The sequence below is a fragment of the Halichoerus grypus genome, chromosome X (assembly GCF_964656455.1).
Source record: "Halichoerus grypus chromosome X, mHalGry1.hap1.1, whole genome shotgun sequence".
Lineage (NCBI taxonomy): Eukaryota > Metazoa > Chordata > Mammalia > Carnivora > Phocidae > Halichoerus > Halichoerus grypus.
The window spans coordinates 65,221,234-65,237,587 of NC_135727.1; the positions used below are offsets into that span (position 1 = coordinate 65,221,234).

A 16,354-nucleotide genomic window follows, 5' to 3' on the forward strand; every position below is an offset into this window, starting at 1 on the left:
TATATATATATATATAATATATATATATATAATTTACCAATATTTATATAGAAGTTAAACTTAGAGATTCAGTTTCTAGCCCTATCCTTCAAAAATTTCTGTTTAACCTCAGTAAGCTTAGCTGAATATCTAATAGTTTGAGGTAATTTAGACATGATGCAGCAGACATTTCATTTTTTCATTAATCAAATAATTAAAACCAGAAGAGTTTTGCTCAATTAAATTAAATTTAGTTAACTTTTCATCTACCATTTACTTACATAGTCATAGACCACTTCCAATCCACTTTATTCACTAAGAGTAGATACCTGGGGATGTACTTGCCGAAGTCTCAAAAATGTATATATTCCTGAGAAGAATGTAACTGCATTACTGTTCTGTAACATTTATGGAAATAAGGTATAGTCTGTTCCTCCACACTAAAGGCTACCCATTATTGAGCAACTGGATGATCTATTTCCCCATTGAGTACTTCTTTAATGGCATTTTGTGCCTTTTTAAAAGAGCTTCTTTCCATACTGAAAAATCTTGCCTTTATCTGGAAACCTTCAGTTGCATTCCTAGCTTTTCCTATAAGTTAGCCAGGAGACTTCACCTGGACTCGAGGCAAGATTTCCGATCATCTTTTCTGTTAGAGCATTTATATACAGACTACAACTGTTTCACTCCCACCTTGCCAGGAAAAAAATGTCTGAGATGAAATGAACACCCACTTGAAGAACTTTAACCAATCATCCTTGCATTTCTATGTATAAATCCACACTTCTAAGGCTGCCACTCTTTTGCAGATTTTTCTAGCTTGCCTTTGGACCACACTTTCCTCCCTAGAAAACCCCTCCTAGACATTTCGTCTTTGGTAGGTGGAATTTAAAGATGGCTCCAGGATTCTTTCTCCCTTGTGAACAAGCCCTATATAATCAACTCCCTTTGAGTGTGGATGGGACTATGAATATGAGAGAATTTAATTCATGTGTTAGTGTACCAATCAGTTGGTTTTCAGTTAACGAAACAAGAAGTTATCCTGGGTGGCACTACTTAATCAGGTGAGCCCTTTAAAAGAAGACCAGGCCCCCCCACCCCCACAAAAGACCTAAAGTTCATGGAAAGAATTCAGAAAGATCTGAAGAGAGAAATCACTCTCCTGATATCCTGGAAGCAAGCAAATCAAATAACCATGTTGTGAGAGAAGGGGCTTATGTGTCATGGGCCTGAGGGTAACCTCTAGGAGCTGAGAGTGGTTCCTGGCCAACAGTCAGCAAGAAAACAGGGCCTCAATCATAACAAGGAATGAATTCCGCCAACAACCAGTGATCTTGGAAAAGGATCCCTAGCCTCCAATGAGGTCAGAGTCCTGGCTGACTTGATTGCAGCTGTGTGAGACCCTAAGCAGAGGACCCAGATAACTCATACCTGAACTCCTGAACCATGGTAACTAAGAGAAAATAAGTGAGTGCTGTTTTAAGTTTATGATAATTTGTTATACAACAATAGAAAACTAATATATCTTCTTTCATCCTTTTTCTCTTTTTATTGATGATGATTATCTAAATGAGACCAAAAAGTCTGATTAAATGTTTTAACCCTTGTATTTTTGTTCTAAATTCAATATTTTATTGGAAATGTATTCTGTAATGTCACCACTGGCCTCCTAATTACCAAATCCAATCACCATTTTATGAACTTCATTCTCTTTCGTCTTTTGGAAACATTTAAAATCAATGACCACATTCTTCCTTAAGATTGTTCTTAAATCTAAATATTTTCTATTTGGACATTTTTTCAAATTCTAAACTTTTATTTTTAGATTTTATTTATTTATTTGACAGAGAGAGAGAGAGCATGAGCAGGGGGAGTGGCAGGCAGAGGGAGAGAGAGAAGCAGACTCCCCGCTGAGCAAGGAGCCCGATGCAGGGCTTGATCCCAGGACTCTGGAATCATGACTTGAGCTGAAGGCAGATGCTTAACCTACTGAGCCACCCAGGCACCCCTCAAATTCTAAACTTTAAAATAAAGTGAATTTATAACCTCACGGTGGAGTTTTGGGTATTTTAAACAACTGTAGTCCTCTTGCTTATCCATGATATAAACTGAAGAAATTTACTGCTACCCCCAACACCATAACCTACCTACCTTTCTCAAAAACATACATTTTTTTAAAACCAACTTATCTTAAAATCAACCATGTTCCTTTTCCTCTAATTTTGAATTATTTCACTGTCTCCCTATATTTTGGAAAACAAAGTAGGCTCAGTGTAAATTTCCACATTTTCTTCTTGTTCCTTATAGAATGTATATCTCTCTCCTAATGCAGGCTATTCTGGTTCCTTGGGCACTTAATAACCCAAATAAATGAATCTTTTTCCCAAGTAAAAAGATTTATAATTTGCTTTATTCCAACAAAATGCAATCAGTAGTGTAAAGTCCCCAAATTTAGATTAATACAGCTATTCTTGTTTGTGTGTTTTCAAAAATTTTCTCACAGTGTTTTGGGAGCCAAATTTCAGAATTAAGGTCATCTCCTAAGATCATTTTAAAGTCCAAACACCAGACTACAAACAAACTCCCACCTGTCATTCTCTTGATCAAAGTTGGGCCTGGCATCTCCCCTAATTAGGGTTATTAGAGACATCAAGTATACTTGACTACTTCCCAAGATATTACTTACAAGGAAAAAAATGTTTATGATTTGCTTAGATTGGATAAATAACCAGGTCAAAATAGATATTTTATTCCTCAAAAGATGGTTCAAGTAGGGTGGGGCTGGAGGTGGGCCTGGGGGAAAGGATTTGGATAAAAACCACGGATACTTATAAATGATGACAAGATAACAATAAAAACAACTTAAACTTTGGTACTATAAGGCATAATCCCAGGGAGAAAAAAGTCACTGATCTGAAGAGCAAGGATATTGGCTTACTTTGGTGGTCTCTATACTACACTCAAGGAATATGCCTGTCAAAACAATCAGAATCTTAAACCAGCATGTCAGGGTAACCTTGTCCCTAACTCAAGTTTTGCCAAAAGTCACTATTCCAATAATTAAGCTGTCACTTTCATTCTACAGCATATCTTAGTTTGAGAAAACTGTACATCCAAAAAGATGCCACAGATTATTTCAGGGCTCTCCTTAGTGTTTACTAGTGGATGTTTTCTTTCACCAACTAGTAATATTCCTTTAGCTTCTGTCATTGTTACCTTTCTCTGTAAGACAGAAGGTTGGATAGGAGACTAAGGTTATATTGTGGACGAGGTTGCCTGAAATATAGGGTTGGGATTTTATTATAGCCATTGTAGGATCTTGAGCAACCAAAAGACAAGTGCAACTGAAGGTTAAAGAATGACCAGTGTGAAAAATAATTTAAAAATTAAAAAAAAAAGAATGACCAGTGTGGCAGTAGTGTGTAAGATGATTTTGAGACAAAAGAGCCTGAAATTAATGGGGTATGAGAAACATCTCCAGGAATTACAAACAGTTCAGCATGGCTAAAATACAAGGTGCATGTAAAAAGTAGGTAATAATGTCATCTATGTATGGGGTAATGAGAGCCAGAAGTGAAGAAGTAGTAGCAGTAATCAAAAGGAATGAAGGGAAAAAAGAGTAAAACTTAGTATCAGATAGGGACACCTGGGTGGCTCAGTCAGTTAAGCATCTGCCTTTGGCTCAGATCATGTTCCCAGGGTCCTGGGATCAAACCCCACATCAGGCTCCCTGCTCAGCAGGAGAGTGTGCTTCTCCCTCTCCCTCTGCCTGCCATTCCCCCTGCTTGTACACTCTCTCTTTCTCTCTCTCTCTCTCTGACAAATAAATAAATAAAATCTTTTTAAAAAACTTATTATCAGATAAAGTCATTTTAACAGAAATTAAGGCTTGTTAGATTCTCTGTAGGATAGATTTCATGTATTAGCCAAGATATGGATGGATGTATTGTTGGTCCTGGAACCCTAACACCATATGATCAAGCATGATGTGCATCTCATACAAAAGATGACAAAAAGGAAAAGACAAAGATGACTTCAGAAGTTTCTCTGTTAGAAGATCTAAAGAATGGTGATAATACTGCCAGAACAAGAGATATTGTAACTTGTTATTGTATAACAAAAGGGGTAAGGCCAGTGAAAAAGATGCCCTAGAAAGTGGGACGACTTTACATCATAAGATTAGCACTTAGTTTAGAAACCACTGTCAAAGCTAGAACTTCTATGTTGCCTTTAGAGGGTCTGACCAAATTTGTATCCTGAGAAGAGCTAATGTAATCAAAGAGGAATTGAATATTTCTCTCAGATGTTCACCTAAAACACAGGGAACACCTACTAGTCTTAAATCAAGCTTGCAAACATTATTTGCATTATTAAAAACACTATTAAAAAACCAAGCTTTTGTCCATGTTCCTCTTCACTAAAGCCATAGATCTCTCATCCTACATGCTCTTTTTTTTTCTAAGATTAAACTAAACCAAGGAACATGATACCCTGCCCTTCATAGATTTACAGAATGGCAAACTGAAAGGAAATTCAGAGATATATAATATAAACCTATTGAATTGTAGATAAATGAAGAGATCACAAGGAGGAAGTAATTTACTCAAGATCGCACAATTAATCATCCACCATAGCCTGAAGTATGATCCAGGTCTTGTGCCTATCAGTCCTACAAACTTTCCACCATGTTCATTGTCTTTCTCCATGCAAGGATTCCCTCTGATTTTGATAAGACATTACTGAAAGTATATAGAAAATTGATTATTTCAAATCAACCAATATTTAAATAACACTGAACTGTGTAAAGCATGAAATACAGAAAGAATAAGACTTGGTTATTGCTCTTTAAGTCTAGTGGAACTGGGGTGGGAATAATGAAGACATTTACATTGAAAACCCAGAGAGATGACTATGACACAAAACAATAAATGAAAATTATCCAGAAAAGTACAAACAAAAGACTGAAGGACTTCAATGGAGAAACGTACTAAACTGGATTGAGAGGAACAGGAATGGCTATTTGTTTGACTAGAAATAAAAGAAGAAGCACTATTACTATCTTCATTTAATAGAAAACACCAGACTGGGTAGGTAGATCACCAGCTCTACCCAGACCACAAAATGTATAAGTCATTCTTGTTCATAGGTAGTTCTAATGCAGCAACATTAGGGACCTTGTATTCTCAGATTATCTCTGGATCTCTTATTTCCCTCATTCACTGGAGCTTGACCAGGTTATAGGTTCAATGGAGGCTAAAGGCTGAAGGAAAGTATACACACACACACACTCATGGACTTAAGGTGACCCAAATAAAAGATCTAAGTAACTCCTGAGTTAAATAATTAAAATCAAAAATCATATATCCACACTTTTACTTTTTTGCCTGATGTCTACCCACCCAATCACCCAGATAAGAATGGTAGAATCCAATTTTGGCAGAAGCTGCTGTCAGAGACAAGAGTCCTCTAGGAAATTGGGGGGAAAAAAAAGGCAAAGAGTGAAAGTATTGAGTGCTTGCTATATGCAAAGCTCAGAATTTCTAAATAAATAAATAATAGAAGATACCTCAGAATCTCAAATTTGAGGAAACACTGCTGCTCAGACAACATGACATGTAATCACTTGTGCATGTACAGTGAACTAAACTATAATTGTACAGCTACCATGGATATGGATAACTAGTACATTAGCCTAGTAATATTACACTTCTCATAGGTGGGTCTTAGAAATTCACAAGCTTTCTTTCTCTTTCCACACTAGGAAAAAATATAAGCTTTGTTTAAACATAAAATTGTGATAGAGCAAAGTTAATTTTCTCCATAGATGAGTGAAATCATTTAATTTTAGGCTCAGAGATTTTTTTTCATTCGATATTCAGTCAGTATACCTTTATTAATGATTACAAAGACCTAGGACAAGCTAAAAAAAAAAAGCTTACTGACTGAGTAAAAAAATATAAAAGCCAACTCAGTTTGACTAGTTCCCCACCTGCAGCCCATACTTCACCCAGACTGCTAGTAGTAAGTTACATATATCAATTCTTTACTGGGAGAAGGAGGGGAATTCAGAAAGGGAAAAGAAATTGGAGAAGATCTAAAAAATTATCTGAAAACAGAGTGGACTCAAACAGCAATATTATAGCTGCAGGCTCATATTCCTACTTTTATTTTTTTTTTTAAAGATTTTATTTATTTATCAGAGAGCGAGAGAGAGAGAGCACAAGCGGGGGAACAGCAAGCAGAGGGAGAGGGAGAAGCAGGCTCTCTGCTGAGCAGGGAGCCCAATGCGGGACTCGATCTCAGGACCCTGGGATCATGACCTGAGCTGAAGGCAGCCGCTTAACCAACTGAGCCACCCAGGCACCCTCATATTCCTACTTTTAAAACTTGTCTACATTTTATATTTTTTAATTTCCTTTATTTTCCTTTTTATTTCCTTTTTTTTCAGCAGAGTTCCCTTAGAAATGTCTGGTGTGTTTATACTTGCTAAGAATAAACTGGAAGGTATTTATTTTTTGGTACTTAGGCCACAGATAAATGAAAAGTGGCCAACCTGTGTGGTCCCTGCAGACAAGGATGAAAATTGCCATAGGGGAATACAAACTTGGCAGGGGGCGGGGGGAGTGTTCATGTTGCTACCATTTCACAAAAGCCCTTCTCTGTTCATTTCCTGGAGATTTGTTATACTTTGTTAGATTTTTCTGATATAGTTTAATTGAAGGGAAGAAGGATATACTCATGAAAAGTTAACAATACAAACTACAGAAGAGTTGATTTCTGAAGGTATATAATATATGTCAAATTAGTGGTATAAACAATAACTGACATTATGAGATTTTAGGGAGAAGGGTCCGAGGTCTTCTAACCCATCGTTCCTTCAAGGAAAACCATCCCTAAGCCATTCCAGACAGATATATTTGATATTTTTAATGTGCTAACTCTTCTTCCTAGCAAACTAAATCCTTGGATATGAACTTCCAAATTATTTCCCCTTTGAACTTAATAACAAACAGTTTAGAAGAGAAAATAGGAAAAATATAATGGTTTCATAGAAAGAGGAGTATTTTTATAACACTGGGTTCATCGTTAGATACAGAAGCTTCCTGCACACAGCAACAAAAATCTGTAATCAGCCCTGGTCATTATTAAAAGTTCCACCCCCATCCCCGGGGGATGTAATAATGAATGTAGGAGAAAGAAGGAGGCATGGAAGTCGGGGAAAGATGGAGGAGGAGTAGGGCACCCTATTTCAACTGGTCCCTGGAATTGAGCTGGATATCTACCAGACCACTCTGAGCACCCATGAAACCAGCCTGAGATGTAAGAAGATCTGGATCTCTACAAACAGAATATCGCAGGCGGTTGGTTTTGAGGTACGAAGCGGAGAGCCGTGATTCTGCGGGCAGATATCGGAGGATAAATGGCAGCGGGAGGGTGCCTGGCCGTGGGGATCCTACACCGCCGGTGAGTGACAGCCTCACGCGCTGCGGACGGGACACAGACTCGCAGACCGGTAGCGTCGGGAAAGGACTTTAGGGCAGCCCCTGGGGTGGAAAACCAGACCCGCGGGGTCGCACGCACGTGAACCCCAGCCCCCCAGACAGAAACCGGAGCGACGGTCGCGTGCACGCGAACTGCAGCCTCCGAGACAGAAACCCGGTGCGCCGGGGTCGCACCGGTGAACTGCAACCCCCGGGGTGGAAACCCCAAGCGGCGGAGTCCCGCCCGCGCGAACTGGGAGCGGCTGGCGGTTTTAGAAGCACAAAGGGCAGAGACGTGCCCCAACCTGGAGGCAGGTCTGGGAGCGCTGCGGAGGGGCACACAACCCAGGACGTTGCAATTTATAGCAGCACGGACAGAAACGGAGACAGTGTGGCCTGGAGAGCTCACCGAAGAACAGACTGCAATCTCTCTGCTCTGAGGCAGAGGGTTGGAAACGGTCTCTTCTGCTCTGACTCGCGGAAGAGACACAGAAAACCGCCAGGGAAAGGCGCCAGAGAACAAAAGCCCCAAAGACTGATTCCCACTGAGCCCATCCCCCGCCACAGGGGCGCAGGGCAACTCCGCCCAAACAGGGTTGCCTGAGTAACAGCGTGGCAGGCCCCTCCCACAGAAGACAGGCTGGGAAAACAAGAGGTCAGCAACCCTAAGGTCCCAAGAAAACAGGTGCATCTTGCTTGGGTTCTGCTCAATAATTTGGACTCTATACATTCCCTCAAACACCCATCAACAGAATGACTAGGAGGAGGAGCCCCCAAAACAGAAAAGACTCAGAGATTATGACTTATGCTGCAGATTTACAACTGGATGCAGATATAACCAAGATGTCAGTGATGGAATTCAGGCTAGCCATTGTGAAGACAATGGCTCGAATGGAGAAATCAATTAATGGCAACATAGAGTCTCTAAGGGCAGAAATAAAAGGTGATTTGGCAGAACTTAAAAATGGTATCAATGAGATCCAATCCAATCTAGATAATCTAACAGCTAGGGTAACTGAGACAGAAGAGAGAATAGGCGACCTGGGACAATATAATAGATAAAAAGGGAAAAGAGGAGGCCAGGGGAAAAAAACTCAGAATCCATGAAAATAGAATCAGAAATGTGACACCATGAAGAGTTCCAATGTCAGAATAATTGGAATCCCGGAGAGAGTGGAGAGAGAGAGAGGACTAGAAGATGTATTTGAGCAAATCGTAGCTGAGAACTTCCCTAATCTGGGGAATGAAACAAACATTCGAGTCCTAGAGGCAGAGAGGACCCCTCCCAAGATAAATGAAAACAGGCCAACACCCCGGCATGGAATAGTAAAACTTGCAAATCTTAGAACCAAGGAAACCATCTGAAGGGCAGTTAGGGGGAAGAGAGTCCTTACGTACAGAGGGAGGAACATCAGAATAACGTCAGACCTATCCACAGAGACCTGGCAAGCCAGAAAGGCCTGGCAAGACATATTCAGGGTACTAAATGAGAAGAACATGCAGCCAAGAATACTTTATCCGGCAAGGCTTTCATTTAGAATGGATGGAGAGATGCAGAGCTTCCACGACCGGCAGAAACTGAAAGAAGATGTGACCACTAAGCCGGCCCTGCAAGAAATATGAAGGGGGGTTCTATAAAAGAAGAAAGACCCCAAGAGTGATCTACAACAGAAATTTACAGGGACGATCTATAAAAAAAACGTCTTCACAGGCAACATGATGACAATTCATATCTTTCAATAATCACTCTCAACGTGAATGGCCTAAACGCTCCCATAAAACGGCACAGGGTTGCAGATTGGATAAAAAGACAGGACCCATCCATATGCTGTCTACAAGAGACTCATTTGGAACCTAAAGATACATCCAGACTGAAAGTGAAGGGATGGAGATCTATCTTCCATGCCAGCGGATCTCAAAAGAAAGCTGGGGTAGCAATTCTTATATCAGACAAATTAGATTTTAAACTAAAGTCTGTAATAAGAGACACAGAAGGACACTATATCATTCTTAAAGGGTCTATCCAACAAGAAGATCTAACAATTGTGAATATCTATGCCCCCAACATGGGAGCAGCCATCTACATAAGCCAACTGTTAACCAAAATAAAGAGTCATATTGATAACAATACGTTAATTGTAGGAGACCTCAATACTCCACTCTCAGCAATGGACAGATCATCTAAGCAGAAAATCAACAAGGAAACAAGAGCTTTGAATGATACATTGGACCAGATGGACCTCATAGATATTTACAGAACATTCCACCCTAAAACAACAGAATACTCATTCTTCTCGAGCGCACATGGAACTTTCTCCAGAATAGACCATATACTGGGTCACAAATCAGGTCTCAACCGATACCAAAACATTGAGATTACTCCCTGCATATTCTCAGACCACAATGTTCTAAAACTGGAACTCAATCACAAGAGAAAATTTGGCAGAAATTCAAACACTTGGAAGCTAAAGACCACTCTGCTCAAGAATGTTTGGGTCAATCAAGCAATCAAAGAAGAACTTAAACAATTCATGGAAATCAATGAGAACGAAAACACATCGGTCCAAAACCTATGGGATACTGCAAAGGTGGTCCTAAGGGGGAAATACATAGCCATCCAAGCCTCACTCAAAAAAAATAGAAAAATCCTGAATTCAGCAACTAACTCTACACCTTAAAGAACTAGAGAAAAAGCAACAAACGACGCCTAAGCCATGCATTAGAAGAGAAATAATTAAAATTAGAGCAGAAATCAATGAATTAGAAACCAGAAACACAGTAGATCAGATCAATGAAACTAGATGTTGGTTCTTTGAAAGAATTAATAAGATTGATAAACCACTGGCCAGACTTATTCAAAAGAAAAGAGAAAGGACCCAAATTAATAAAATTATGAATGAAAAGGGAGAGATCACAACTAACACCAAGGAAATAGAAACAATTACTAGAAATTATTATCAACAACTATATGCCAATAAACTGAGCAATCTGGATGAAATGGAGGCCTTCCTGGAAACCTATAAGCTGCCAAGACTGAAACAGGAAGAAATTGACAACCTGAATAGGCCAAGAACCAGTAATGAGATTGAAGCAGTGATCCAAAACCTCCCAAAAAACAAGAGTCCAGGGCCTGATGGATTCCCTGGGGAATTCTACCAAACATTCAAAGCAGAAATAATACCTATTCTCCTGAAGCTGTTTCAAAAAAGAGAAACAGAAGGAAAACTTCCAAACTCATTCTATGAGGCCAGCATTACCTTAATCCCCAAACCAGGCAAAGACCCCATCAAAAAGGAGAATTTCAGACCGATATCCCTGATGAATATGGATTCCAAAATCCTCAACAAAATCCTAGCTAATAGGATCCAACAATACATTAAAAGGATCATCCACCAGGACCAAGTGGGATTTATCCCCGGGATGCAAGGGTGGTTCAACATTTGCAAATCAATCAGTGTGATAGAACACATTAATAAGAGGAGGGAGAAGAACCATATGGTCCTCTCACTTGATGCAGAAAAAGCATTTGACAAAATACAACATTCTTTCCTGATTCAAACTCTCCAGAGTATAGGGATAGAGGGAATATTCCTCAAGCTCATAAAATCCATCTATGAAAAACCCACAGCAAATATCATCCTCAATGGGGAAAAGCTGAGAGCCTTTCCCTTAAGATCAGGAACACGTCAAGGGTGCCACTCTCACCACTGCTGTTCAACATAGTACTAGAAGTCCTAGCAACAGCAATCAGACAACAAAAAGAAATAAAAGGTATTCAAATTGGCAAAGAAGAAGTCAAACTCTCTCTTTTCGCAGACGACATGATACTTTATGTGGAAAATCCAAAAGACTCCACCCCAAAATTACTAGAACTCATACAGCAATTCAGTAATGTGGCAGGATACAAAATCAATGCACAGAAATCAGTTGCTTTCTTATACACTAACAACGCAACTGTAGAAAGAGAAATTAGAGAAACGATTCCATTTACAATAGCACCAAAAACCATAAGATACCTCGGAATAAACCTAACCAAAGAGGTAAAGGATCTATACTCTAGGAACTACAAAACACTCATGAAAGAAATTAAAGAAAACACAAAAAGATGGAAAAATATTCCATGCTCATGGATCAGAAGAATAAACATTGTTAGGGCGCCTGGGTGGCTCAGTCGTTAAGCGTCTGCCTTCGGCTCAGGTCATGATCCCAGGGTCCTGGGATCGAGTCCCACATTGGGCTCCCTGCTCAGCGGGAAGCCTGCTTCTCCTTCTCCCACTCCCCCTGCTTGTGTTCCTGCTCTCACTGTGTCTCTCTCTGTCAAATAAATAAATAAAATCTTTAAAAATAAATAAATAAATAAATAAATAAAAATTAAAAAAAAGAATAAACATTGTTAAAGTGTCTATGCTACCCAGAGCAATCTATACCTTCAATGCCATCCCAATCAAAATTCCAATGACATTTTTCAAAGTGCTGGAACAAACAATCCTAAAATTTGTATGGAATCAGAAAAGACCCTGAATCGCCAAGGAAATGTTGAAAAAGAAAAACAAAGCTGGGGGCATCACGTTGCCCGATTTCAAGCTATATTACAAAGCTGTGATCACCAAGACAGCATGGTACTGGCACAAAAACAGACATACAGACCAATGGAACAGAATACACAAGCCAGATATGGACCCTCAACTCTATGGTCAAATAATCTTTGACAAAGCAGGAAAAAACATGCAATGGAAAAAAGACAGTCTCTTCAATAAATGGTGCTGGGAAAATTGGACAGCCACATGCAGAAGAATGAAACTCGACCATTCTCTAACACCATTCACAAAGATAAACTCAAAGTGGAGGAAAGACCTCAATGTGAGACAGGAATCCATCAAAATCCTAGAGGAGAACATAGGCAGTAACCTCTTTGACATCGGCCACAGCAACTTCTTTCAAGATACATCTCCAAAAGCTAGTGAAACAAAAGCAAAAATGAACTTTTGGGACTGCATCAAGATAAAAAGCTTCTGCACAGCAAAGGAAGCAGTCAACAAAACAAAGAGGCACCCCACAGAATGGGAGAAGATATTTGCAAATGACACCACAGATAAAGGGCTGGCATCCAAGATCTATAAAGAACTTCTCAAACTCAACACCCAAAAAACAAATAATCAAGTCAAAAAGTGGGCAGAAGAGATGAACAGACACTTCTCTGAAGAAGACATACAAATGGCTAACAGACACATGAAAAAATGTTCATCATCATTAGCCATCAGGGAAATCCAAATCAAAACCCCACTGAGATACCACCTTACATCAGTTAGAATGGCAAAAATGGACAGGGAAAGAAACAACAAATGTTGGAGAGGTTGTGGAGAAAGGGGAACCCTCTTACACTGTTGGTGGGAGTGCAAGTTGGTACAGCCACTTTGGAAAAGTGTGGAGGTTCCTCAAACATTTAAAAATAGAGCTACGCTATGACCCAGCAATTGCACTCCTGGGTATTTACCCCAAAGACACAGATGTAGTGAAAAGAAGGGCCATATGCACCCCAATGTTCATAGCAGCAATGTCCGCAATAGCGAAACTGTGGAAAGAGCCGAGATGCCCTTCAACAGATGAATGGAGTAAGAAGATGTGGTCCACATATACAATGGAATATTACTCAGCCATCAGAAAAGATGAATACCCAACTTTTACATCCACATGGATGGGACTGGAGGAGATTATGCTAAGTGAAATAAGTCAAGCAGAGAAAGTCAATTATCATATGGTTTCACTTATTTGTGGAACATAAGGAATAACATGGAGGACATTAGGAGAAGGAAGGGAAAAATGGGCGGGGGGAATTGGAGGGAGAGATGAACCATGAGAGACTATGGACCTGAGAAACAAACAGGGTTTTAGAGGGGAGGGGGGAGGGGGGATTGGTTAGCCCGGTGATGGGTATTAAGGAGGGCACGTACTACATGGAGCACTGGGTGTTATACGAAAACAGTGGATCGTGGATCACTACATCAAAAACTAATGATATATTGTATGGTGACTAACATAACATAATAAAATTAAAAACTAAAAAAAAAAAAAAAAAAAAAGAAGGAGGCATGGAATCCAATAACTAGCCCTAAATCTGTCAGTAAAGCTGTGATGTCCCATGACACACCTTGGATCTGTACTTAAGGCCACTAAGTTCCCATGACCCTTCTGGACTGCTTCTAAGGTCATTGACTTCCTTTTCAATCTTGTGATGTCATCTTAGGCTTCATCGGAAATTACATCATAAGAAGCACTGACCACTAACTAGGAACATTCGTGAAAAGCACTGCAGTGTCAGAAAGAGGTATGGTTCCATTTTCTAAATCAATCTTGTTTCTTCAACCGGCAAATTATCTAAACAAAGTAACTTCCTTTGTCATCTGCACAAAAAAATTCATTTTATGTGTTTATTGCTTGTTTATATTAACCAATTAATAGCCCATTTGCTTTGTTCTAAGATAGTTCTTACCATACTGTATTGTAACCTTTCCATATTTCTGAGTTATCACTCCTCTCCCCCACCAGACTATGAGGGGCTTGAAGGCAGGGCTATCTCTGAATCCATATATTGTGGGTCTCATTATTTGGGGATCACAGTAAATTCTATAAAAATAAATTAAATGCTGTTAAAGACAAGCAAAGCCATAATTTGTGAAATGAGTGGCTTAGACTAAATGATCTCTATCCCTCTAGGATTCATTACTTGATTGAAAGTTTTACAATTTTCTTTTTATGACCTAATATAAGTCATTGACTTGACTTAGTTATAAATAAACAATTGAACCTAAATACCAACATTACTAGGAAAGCTTATTTTGGTCTGTAGCACTGGAGAATTTATTAATGGGACTAATGACCATCTGTTTTCCATTAATTTATTTATCAGTTTTATTAGGCACCTTTCATTCAAAGATCTGGGAATGTCAAATTTATAATATTTAACAGAAAAACAAATAAATGATTATTCTGTGTCAAGATATGAATGTTTTTTAATCTTACAGTTAGCATTATGATTTAGTTCCTTCCTTAATACCTTAGGAAGTAACTTTACTTTAGGCTCTGAGGCTGGAAAGATTTTAAATGATACTGGAATACAAAGATAACTCTAAGTGGTTTTGAATGATAACTACTTTAAAATGACAAACTTGTTCATCATTCATTTATTCATTCACTCAATTAGCATTTATTGAGCACTTATGGTCAAAGTACATATGTCTTAGCCCTGTGTGACATGCCTTCTTATATATCAACCAGATGGTCTGTAAGGGAAGATAACATATGCATACAAATCATTGATCTGAAAGAAAAATTTAGAGTTCCCTACAAAGGAAAATGATAGAAATTACTTTGGAAGGAGGATGAAGAAAGTCTTAAAGTCTTTACACCCAAAAAGGGTGTAATTTGAGCTAAAGGGTGGGTAGTTTTTGCATATATCTAGATGGAGGAAAGAGTATTTCAGGAAAAAGAAATAGCATGAAAAAGGACAGGTGAGAAAACATGTAGCACATGTCCCTAGCATAGTAAAATAGTTGTTTCATTGAACTACAGGGTGTGCAAACGAGAAAAGTGAGAGAGAAGCTAGGAAAATTTAGTTGCAACTAGACTATAGAGAGCCTTAAATATCAGGCAAAGAAGTTTGGATTTTGTTCTGAAAGCCCTCAGACCATTGAAGGTTTTAGAACAGAATATGATATAATTGGAAGAAACTCCAATATATGGAAAATTTTTCTAGAGTTTTTAGGAGGATGTAGTGAGGATTGATGGTGGTAGGAAAGACAGATGGTAATTATCTAATACCTTTCAAGTGTAGTTCTTAAAACAAAGCTTATAGCAAAAATCTCAACAGCGCCATCTAGTGCCTCATCATAACTGCCCAATTTGTGGAACCCTAGTAACAAGGCTAACAGAAGACTTGATTAAGTTTAGGCAGTTTCCCTCTTTTCCACAATTGCACTTGAGTTCAGGGAACCAATGGTGAAAGAGGCAAGTAACCGGAAAGCAAACTAAGAAATAATGCAGAAGTTGGGAATAGTCGACTCATTTTTCTCTTTGATCTTAGATATCCACCCTCAGAATGATTCATCCTCAATTTCTTGTCCATATACCAACAGTTCTTGGTGCAAAATTATGACATTTTTTAATTAAAGGAAAAAATGAAGCAACTAGCCAAGTTGTTAGCAGTAGTAAACCTGGAAGTTATATCCCACCTACAACCACTACTATAACTGTTTGTTTCTGTATCTATAATTCAGAGACAAGATCAGTCTCTTCCATTGCTTGGAGTTCTTGCATGTTCAAGCAGTCTTTCCACCTTACAAACCCCAACTCTCTTTTACTAGGGAGAAAGAGCTGTGTAAAAGGCCAAGAAATCAGACTTCAATCAAATATTATCCACCCCAAAAAAAAGATTATCCACCATATTCTGTATTGATGAGTTGCTCCCACTTTCTTAAAGAATAAAAAAATCTGGAGGAACGCTAGAAATCATTATTTCCACATTGTCTCATCCCTAGATCTGTCTGATCAGAGCTTGTTTACTGACTTAATTGACTGTCTTGATGTAGCTTAACTAAGCTAGACCAAGTAACAACCTCTTGGTATAAAAGAAATGACCATGTGTGGTTGAATAGTATGGTTTTGAGAGTGAGTCTAGGAAGAGAACAAAAATAAACAGCTACAACAATATCCCTACCCAGAATGTATATTTTAACTAGTTATGCTGCATCTTTCCTCAGAGCCTTAACTTATGGTGCAGATTTTTCAAAATGTGTTTTACCTCTTTGGAACTGTTTTCTCTCATCAAAACAATTAGATGAGCATCAACCAGCAGATGTTACCTAGAAGCCCTCTTCTTGAACGAACCAAGCATTTTC

General features: G+C 38.8%; 1 protein-coding gene across 1 annotated transcript in view; it reads left to right on the forward strand.

Moving 5' to 3' along the window:
* The window catches only part of CYSLTR1 (cysteinyl leukotriene receptor 1), a 45,245-nt gene that overhangs the window by 26,223 nt on the left and 2,668 nt on the right, over nt 1-16,354 (forward strand). The window contains exon 2 of the mRNA XM_036081004.2: nt 13,705-13,785. The gene's annotated coding sequence lies outside the window, so the exon portion shown is untranslated. The remainder of the gene's footprint in view (nt 1-13,704; nt 13,786-16,354) is intronic.